Source organism: Rhincodon typus, chromosome 5 (genome assembly GCF_021869965.1).
Source record: "Rhincodon typus isolate 14 chromosome 5, sRhiTyp1.1, whole genome shotgun sequence".
NCBI classification, from domain to species: domain Eukaryota; kingdom Metazoa; phylum Chordata; class Chondrichthyes; order Orectolobiformes; family Rhincodontidae; genus Rhincodon; species Rhincodon typus.
Window position 1 is genome coordinate 50,032,291 of NC_063336.1, and position 6,790 is coordinate 50,039,080.

Consider the following 6,790-nt stretch of genomic DNA (forward strand, 5'->3'; position numbering starts at 1 on the left):
TCCATCCTGGGCCTCCTGCAGTGCCACAACGATGCCACCCGAAGGTTGCAGGAACAGCAACTCATATTCCGCTTGGGAACCCTGCAGCCCAATGGTATCAATGTGGATTTCACAAGCTTCAAAATCTCCCCTCCCCCTACCGCATCCAAAAACCAGCCCAGCTCGTCCCCGCCTCCCTAACCTGTTCTTCCTCCCACCTATCCCCTCCTCCCACCTCAAGCCGCACCCTCATTTCCTACCTACTAACCTCATCCTGCCCCTTTGACCTGTCCGTCCTCCCTGGACTGACCTATCCCCTCCCTAACTCCCCACCTACACTCACCTTTACTGGCTCCATCCCCGCCTCTTCGACCTGTCTGTTTCCTCTCCACCTATCTTCTCCTCTATCCATCTTCTATCCGCCTCCCCCTCTCTCCCTATTTATTTCAGAACCCCCTTCCCCTTCCCCATTTCTGATGAAGGGTCTAGGCCCGAAACGTCAGCCTTCCTGCTCCTGTGATGCTGCTTGGCCTGCTGTGTTCATTCAGCTCTACACCTTGTTATCTCTCTTCCATTGAGTTGTGGTTAGTAATGAGATCTCTATGTAATTGCTCTCTGGTCATGTCCCACATATCATCGCATCAGTTAACATCACACTTCATACCTCTGCAATCTCTATCCTTGGGAAAGATCTCATACTCTTTTTTTAAACCACAAAAATAACTTCGGTGACTGATTTATCTTAATGATTACATTACTATTACTTGAATGGCTCTTTAGAAAACATGCCATTTTTCTTTCTGTTTACCCATGCAAAGTCAGTGTCTCATAATTCTCAGCATCATATTCCTACTTTGAGACCCTTATCAGCACATTGACATTGCAATGCTAAATTTGACTAAAGCAAGATAAACAGGGTGGCCTTGGTACTTGGCTATTTTGTCTCAACACTATCCATATCTGGGCCTCTGAGACTCTATTGAGGTGTTTATCTTTTAGTTCTTACACAGCTGCCTGCCTGTTTCTATAATCTGCTAGATTTCTGCTGACGTTTACTTTTTATTATTTGGTCCAGGAAGGCCCAAATCACGTCATCTCACCTCTCAACAGTCTTTATCCAGGGTGTATCTTGGCTGTATTCATTAAAAAAAACAATGTAGGATTAAGTACAAGAATGAAATTACAAGAAGTGTAAAGTCAGTTATAGCATTTAAACTAGCATTTTCTAATTCACAATAAAACCTTTATAGCAATTTCCTAAGATTCTTGTAAGAATTCCATGGACCTGTCAATCAACCTTTTTTTCTTAGGTCTTAAAGTCATAACTTCTGCGATCCACAGTTTTGAGTATAAAATCTTAACATCATGGCAGTTCTAGTGATGTTGCTTACAGATCTGTCAAAAATAACTGCCTGCTTTCCAGAATGCTAGTGTCAAAGCTACTTTAAAAAAAACTTATTTGTTCACGGGATCTGGGTGTCACTGACTAGGGTGGCATTTATTGCTCATCTCTAATTGTTCTTGAGAAGGTGGTGGTGAGAGGTCTCCTTCAACCCTTACAGTCCTTGGAGGGTAGGTACACCCATAATGCTGTGAGGATTTTCAGAATTTGGAGACATTGTGGGAATGGTCTTGGATTTCCCAAGTCAGGATAAAGTGCGCTTGGAGGAGAATTTGTAAGTGGTGGTGTGCTCATGCATGTGCTGCCCTTGTCCTTCTAGATGAAAGAAGCCATGAGTTTGAAAGATGCTGTCAAAGAAGCATTTTTGAGTTGCTAATTGATTTCCCCTGCAAAGAGCAAGTTGGGCATTCAGCTCAAACAGGGTTAAAAGTCTAAACCCAATCAAGTGAGAAAGAAAAACTGGCAGAGATGATGAGAGGCAAAACAGATAGTAGGAGAGTAAAAAACATGGAATAACAGTAAGGAAGGATGGGAGAAGGACATGGATCATGTGATTTGGAAATGAAGAGAAAGAAGGAAGGAATGGAATCAGGTGGAGAGGAATAGAATAGGACTATCAAAGATAGGGAAGCTACATAGTGAGAGAAGAACAAGCTATTGAATTCTCAACAGGAGGGAAATCTAATGAACAATCCCTCCTCTTAACAAAGAATGATTAAGCTCCCTTTCCCTTTTGTGGGTCATGATTTCACTTACTGAATTCATCCTACTTACAGATCATTGGTTTTCCAACAGAATGAAATCTTGGCATCCAAAGCTTCCATCTGAATTAGTGATCAACTTCCCAGCTTGTATGGGAGATTGTTTAACAATGATAACTCATCTCAAGTATACTAATGGCGGGATACCAAGTAATTGCGATGGATCTCCACTAACTCCAGGCATTTCTCTAACATTGCCCATCCTTTGAATTGAGTCAAAAATTGCCCTTGACTTGTTTAGGAACAAGCCTTAAATAGAGGTTAGATAATCTGAGATATCAGACGCAGTCTAGCAATTAGGAAGATGAGTGAAATGCATCTGTCTAGTTCTGGGTCTGACGATGGAAAGATAGTAATGTCAGATCTGCATGAAGAGCTGACTGGCTGTGTAAATAAATGTTATAACGGGGCAGAGCTGGTGGTTTCACTCAAACCTGGGAAAATAGCATTGAAGTTGCTCATTTTAGAAGTGGAAATGCAAGAGAAACTCAGTGGGTCTGACAATATCTGTGGAGAAAGATACAGGGTTAATTTCAAGTCCACTATGACTCTTCTTCAGAACTGAAGAACAAGTAGAGAACTGTTGGGTTTTATACTGTAGAGAAAGGCGGGTGGAATGATGAACGAGCAAGGAAGATCGGGAGAGAATTAGAGGGAGAAGGAGATTAGAGATTACAGCTTTCACAGAAAAAATAACAAAGGGAGAAATAAAGGTTGTAAAGAAAAAAAAACAGGTCTGGAGTAGGTGTTAATAGTGGGTATTAATAAGAAAATAAAGCCTAGTTCTGCACAGAACTTTGTAAGAATCCTGCAAAATGGAGGATAGAGTTTGTGATCTGAAGTTGAGTCCCAAAGGTTGTGAAGCGCCCAGGTGGAAGATAAGGTGTTGTTCCTTCAACTTGCATTGGGCTCCACTGGAACATTGTAGCAGGAAAAGGACAGAAATATGAGCACGTGAACAAAGCAGTGTATTGAAATGGCAAGCAATGCGAAGGTCAGAGACCTGCTTGTAGACAGAATGGAAGTGTTCTGCAAGTGGTCACCTAGTCTGTGTCTAGTCGTACCGTTGTAGAGGACTTTACATTGTGAGCAAACAAATACAATACGGTAGATTGAAAGAGATACGAGTAAATCACTGTTTCACTTTGGAATATTCCAGCGCTTGGACAGTGAAGAGGGAGGTGGTAAGTGTTCTACCTGCTACAATTTCCTGAAAACATACCATGGGATGGGGTTGAGGTGGTGAAATCAATAGAGGAGTGAATTAAGTGTCATGGAGAGAATGGTCATTTTGAATTCCTGACTAGGAAGTGGGTGGAAATGTGTGTGTGGTGGTTGTGGTATCATGCTGGAAGTCGCAGAATTGGTAGATGATAATCCTATGGTGCAGTTGGAAAATAAGAACAAAGTGAAACCTATTGAAGTTCTGGGAGGAAAGAGTGAAGGCATAAGTACAGCAAATGGATGGAACACAGTTCAGAATTCTGTTGATTGTAATGGGAGGGAATTCTAGGTTGGCAAAAAAGGAAGGTGTGTTGTTAAGCAATGTTGTGGTAGGTAGCATAATTGGAACAAATTGATGGAGACCAAGAAACTGGGAGAATGGAATGGAGTCTGTACTGGAAGCAGGATGTGAGGGTGTAATGAAGGTAATTGTGAGAATGAATGGTTTGTAATGAATCTTAGTAGACAGTCTGTCCCTGGAAATGGGTCCCTAGCCCTCTTTTCCTACAGTGTAAACCACACGTCATTTACATTTCTCCATTAATTCCAAAGAAGAGTCATATTGGGCTCAAGTTATCTCTATAAAATCTGAAACTCAGATCTCCCAAGGAAGGGTCACCGGACCCAAAATGTTAACTCTGATTTTTTTCTTCACAGATGCTGCCAGACCTGCTGAGCTTTTCTAGCAACTTTGTTTTTGTTCACGTTAACTCTACTTCTCTCTCTGCAGTTTTCCAGCATCAGCAGTATTTTGCTTTTGTTTTATTTTTAACAACGCTTATCATCATTGGACACCGAACAATGATTGACTTTGAGGTAGTTTGAGGTTAATTAAACTTTCATTCAGTTAAAACCAGTTACAGAGCAGTCAACTGTGGCTGGAGTTAATCAATATTTCTGAAAATTACATTCATAGTGTAGAAAAGGCTCACAGTAGATTTGAAAGCATTTTAGAACAATTAACAGTGGCCTTTATTATAATACGTCTTATAGAAGCATGAAGCATTTAAAATGATCAAACATTATTAATATTTAACAACCCAAAGCTTTTATATAATTATACTTACTAAAACTAATTTCTATGAGTTTCCAGAACATTGAGCCAAGTTTAACTTGTAAAAGTTCTTTAGAACTTGATTTAATACAATCTAAATGAAAAGTAATAATGAGCTTGAATGAGATATTTCATTGTCTATTTCATATGAGTGACCTAAGCATATTATGTTATGTTTTCTGTAATGAGGATCCAGAGAGGTTTGACTGGAAGAGCTGCAAGTTTCATATCCAAAAATGTAAAGAATCAACAGGACGAGTGGTGATGTACAGGCAGCTCGGCCTCATCGATTCTTTCACCTTAGAAGCCTCATTCTCAGGAGCCATAAAAGAACAGTAAGACAGTCACTGCGTCTCTAACACATCACAAATATAAATATATTTATATACGTTTATAGATTTAAACACAAGAATGTAAATTTAATTATTCAGTGGTTACAAGTCTAGATGTAAATTAGAGGACAATGTTGAAACCTGTGGGACGGCTGACTTTGCCCAAGAGTGACAAAGCTAAGTAACAGAGCATCAATGAAGTAATCTACTGAATATTCGGATATTGGTTTATTACAGCCTCTAGGCTCAATAAAGCAATTGAAGACTAAAATCATTCACCCAGGGAAGAATGATTGTGTGAATTAACCCAATGTGCTGACAACTGGCAGAAGACTGAGACTTCTTGCCTGAGCTGACTTCTGAAGATTTGCAAATGCCTCAGAGGTTTAAGTTAAATGAGTCTTACCACCGCTACTTTTCAATATTCTTAATTTCTTGGGAATAATACCAGAATGTATTTCTCCTATCGACCCTTCCTGCAGAGCTACCAAATGGAACTTATAAGAGTCAAGTGAAAGAGGATACTCTTTTAAAGCATTTAGCCTCATGGAGTGGCAGATATAAAGATGGTACCAACTCCAGACTCTGTTTGATTCACTCTTTGACAAGCTCTGAATGGTATCTCTCTTCTTTGTGCATAAAGGACTTAATAATGATTTATTTACGTTTTAAATAGTCAAGTAATGGTTATTCAGCACCAAGGGGTCATCAGCCTTGGCCAATCCTGACGAAAGACCTGGAGCTTTAATTGTTTTAAGGAATTCAAAGGAAACAGGAGAGGTAAAAGGAATGAAGAATGGACAAGAAGGGAGAAGATGCAGATTCTGGATCTCATTTTGTACTATATATAATGAAATTACGCTTTTTTATTTGGGGTTTTCATTTTTGAGAAGACAGAGGTCTCATTGTTAGCTCACTTTTTTGTGTTATTAGGTGGATGGGAAGGTATTCATATCTTGTATGTACAGAGAAGCCCAGTTTTTGTGCAGATAGGGGAGGAATTCACATTTTGAAGCATGGGCGCTTGTATTATTTATTTGAAGCCCACTCACTTAGTTTGTATTTTTGTGTTGTTATATGAAACCCACTTACTAACTTTGACCAGAGTATTCCGGCCCATAATTTGGGACAGGTGGACACATCCAATTGAAAGGGAGAGGAATATGGAGACATGGAGGCTCTGCAGAGAGAGGGTTGGAAATCATGATTATCTGCTGTCACTCTCAGGTTTAAACACTTACTGGTCTTGGAACAGGTCTTGAGTAAAGTTCTGTAGCTGCAATTTCCAATTCTGACACTTATTTTCCTTTTCTTCAGACTCGCTGAGCGTCATTTTAATATTCAAGATTTTACGTCAATTGGGAAAACCTTCTGTGAAAGCATTATGGACTATATTAGTCTGGACGAAAACTCCTTGTAAGTTTTATAATTCATTAACTCTTATAATAAGTCACAAAGACCTCAAGGCTGGAGGGAAGATTTTCTTGTCTCATCCCTTGCCATAGTGGTGGGTAGGAGCACCAAATCCAAAGCTCTCTCCCAACTCAAGAGCATGAGGATTTCCCTCCTGGACCATTTATGTAGCTTCCCCTCCCAAAGCAGGGAAGTGCGCCTGAGTATCACAAAAGGAAAGCAAGGCATAGTTCCAGATCTCTTGGGCCTCATCAGCCAGAAGTTCCCAATTTGACTTCAACACTCTGAAGCTTGGGGCACAGTGGGTGTAAGACATGGGGGTAACAATGAGAATTTGTTGATCTTAAAGGAGCTCACTGGCCTTGTTCAGTGGAAAATTTGGTCAGCTGGACTATGGGAGCAGACGATAGAACCAAGCTCTATAGGTGTATTTGCACAGGAATGGTCAGCAAACAGTAATGTTTGGAAATGAGTAATGACAGCAGGACTACCCCATTTCCATGTTATGAGCATATCCCTATTCATGAACCTACATCTACTGCAGGCTAAAGCCCAAGATCAACCTGCCTTCGGACAGGGAGCATACCTTAGGTTTGGATATGGAAAATCAATAATCAAGCACATT